Here is a 2,644-nt window from a genome sequence, read left to right as displayed (position 1 = left end):
TGTTATTTATCATAGACAGCAGACACAACCGGCAAGAATGCAATTCCTTCAAACTATTTACACATGTGCAGAGGAGGAAGTGGAAATTGGCATTTCAAGAGGGGAGTGCCATACGAATGTTGTCCTGTGCCGATCTTTATTCGGACTTGAGCTTGCACTGGGAAGACTGTTCACCCAATAGCCAAAAGTGGGTGATAAGCCAGTGAATTTCAGAGACCTCAGTGTTTCTTTTTAACCGCTGTTCAATTCCAACACGGGTTATCTCTGGAATATTTATGCTCAGTAGGAACAGACAGCTCAGCATATTTGTCATAAGGATGTAGACATAATTTACCTTCTGCTGCAAGTCTGTGTCTAGCGCAGGCTGGCAGTAATCTAAAAGCCACTTCTGTCTGTTGGCTAGCCTGTGCCCTGCACTGGCGTCTTCACCACAAACCCTCCAACGTTAGTGCGATCTTTGCTGAGGCACGCGAGAAGTCTGATTTCTTCTCAGCAGAAAGGCTTTTTGATCAGACACTTCATAAAATAACTTCTCTTTGTTCACTCTCCACAGTTTTTGTAACAGTCACTGTTTGTTTTGCTGTTTGAAAAAAAAACATTAGAAGGGGAAAAACTATGAATTATCTTTCAGGATTGTACAAACCCACACTGACAGTTCCTCTAACGTTGAAGAGGAATCTGAACTTAGTGCACCTCACCTAATCATTAATTCCCTGCATTCTGAACTGTATTTCTAACCATCTGCCAGGGCACACATGTGCCACCAGCGAGTACCGCAGCTGTACGCTTCAGAAACATCTGTGGAGCAATGGAAGGGTTAGGAAAATGTAAATGATGGCCTTGCCATTACGGTTCAAATGTGTTCAGCGATAGTTGCATCTTTTAACTTTCAATTCACGTTTTAAGATTTCCGTAAGTTTTCTACCATTTGTGGTGCTGTTACTAAGCTCTAAAAGAAAGGCACAGCCGTTTCAACAGGGCACAGTCCAGGACATGCAGCTCAAGCTGACTAACACGGAAATGTTGACCTAAAGCCCTTTCTTACACCTTATGATGTAGTAGGTCTGCACACACAAACTATTTTGTTACTGTGGTCTTAGTCCTCACACCCTCTATGTGGTTCTTTAAGAACCTGCTTTGGAGTGCTGGACCTGGAAGCAAGGTTGGTAACTTCCAACTACAAGAACTATGGGACTTTTTTAAAGAGCAGGGTGCCTTTTCCAGCTATTCATCATCTTTATTAGCCATGATGAAAATGAGCCATGATTGAAAAAACAAATTCTGACCCCCTTGAGCAAAATATGTTTCCAGCTCTCACCACCAGTGCTTGTAAACATCCTCAAATAGCTTTTTTTTAAGCTACATGCAAACTGTTAAACATTACAAGCATAATTTATCACGAGTGATTATTTCCTGCAATACATTTTTTTATTAGAGTAGCAAGACACGCATATTTTCAGTGTTCTGAGAAGATTCATCCTCCCTTTTTCCCTGGATTCAACATACCTTCAAGGGCTGGGTTTATGAGCAAGAAACATATGTATTTTGCTCTTTAGGAAAAAAAAAAATTCTAACCTTATATTTACAGAGTGCCGTAATCTAACCTGCTATATTTACCTGCTAACAACGTATGTTTTCTTGGACGAAATCCCAAACTCAAGTGACCATGGGAAGAAAGGTGATTACTTTCTGCCAATCTAGCATATTGCATAATATATAAATTACACAACGCAAGAGACTGCAGAGCTGAGAAGGCAAAATGGTAACTATCTATCATCTATGAAGATAAACTTTGAATCAAAATAACGTTCAGTAACGGGATGTCGTAAGATGCTGACAGCACCAAGGTCACTTGATAGCGAGCAGCCCTTGGAAAAACCTCTCCCTTTTCTAAAAGTTATGTTTCTGCTGAGGTAGGAACATTAAATCTGAGACACTGAACTATTTAAGTATAAAAGATATCAAGATTTGTTCTTCCAGATACTTGTATCAAAATGGTAGGCAAGTAGCTGAGATTAAGTGAGAGGAAAGACTCCCAAATGCTAGGCAGATAACAGTTCTGCAGCAGTACCAGAACTGCAGTATTTTATAGCAGATGCGACCCTGTCCAGAAGGCTGGCAGTCTAAAAGGAAGGAAATACTATCTGAGCTTAATTATTAGTAGACAAGCTTCCAAATAAATTCAGTGTCTGCCGTCAGCATCAGCCAGCAAAGCAAGTGTTGGCAGCTATGTTACATAAGAAGTTACATTACGTTGCCTTACCGGATACAAACTTCCGTTGCTAATGTATTTTAGCATTTCTGGAACAGGAGCAGTCAGCCTAAAGGTTTGCAGGCATAGTAGGTACTTGAACAACAACTTCCAAGCTTCTGCAGGAACAGGCAGAACCTCCTCAGCTAATGAGCTTGCTATGCACCACAACGTATGAGCAACACGTGCCAGGAGAGCAGCAGCCTGCCCTCACAGCCTGGAAAACTACACCCTCATCGTGCTCCGCAACCCGCGGCCGGGCCGTGCAGCAAAGGTCCCCGAGTCCGCCGGGAGACTCACGCCTCGCAGCGGCCCAGGCCTGAGGCGGGCCGCGGCCTAAGGGTCACTGCTGTGACCGGCTCGCCCCCCTTCGGTGAGGGAGGGGGAGACGCT

The 2,644-nt window shown here is 43.2% G+C and overlaps 1 protein-coding gene across 3 annotated transcripts in view; it reads right to left on the bottom strand.

Moving 5' to 3' along the window:
* Positions 1-2,576, bottom strand: part of FAXDC2 (fatty acid hydroxylase domain containing 2) — a 16,519-nt gene extending 13,943 nt beyond the window's left edge. For all 3 annotated transcript variants that reach the window (XM_009322614.1, XM_009322613.1, XM_009322616.1), the window contains exons 1-2: positions 2,264-2,576; positions 335-580 (exon numbers count right to left, since the gene is read on the bottom strand). The gene's annotated coding sequence lies outside the window, so the exon portion shown is untranslated. The remainder of the gene's footprint in view (positions 1-334; positions 581-2,263) is intronic.
* Positions 2,577-2,644: the final 68 nt, after the last annotated feature.

The sequence above is a fragment of the Pygoscelis adeliae genome, unplaced genomic scaffold, assembly GCF_000699105.1.
Source record: "Pygoscelis adeliae isolate BGI_AS28 unplaced genomic scaffold, ASM69910v1 Scaffold34, whole genome shotgun sequence".
Taxonomy (NCBI): Eukaryota; Metazoa; Chordata; class Aves; order Sphenisciformes; family Spheniscidae; genus Pygoscelis; species Pygoscelis adeliae.
The sequence above is the reverse complement of the archived record's forward strand: the minus strand, read 5'-3'. Positions and strand labels throughout refer to the sequence as shown.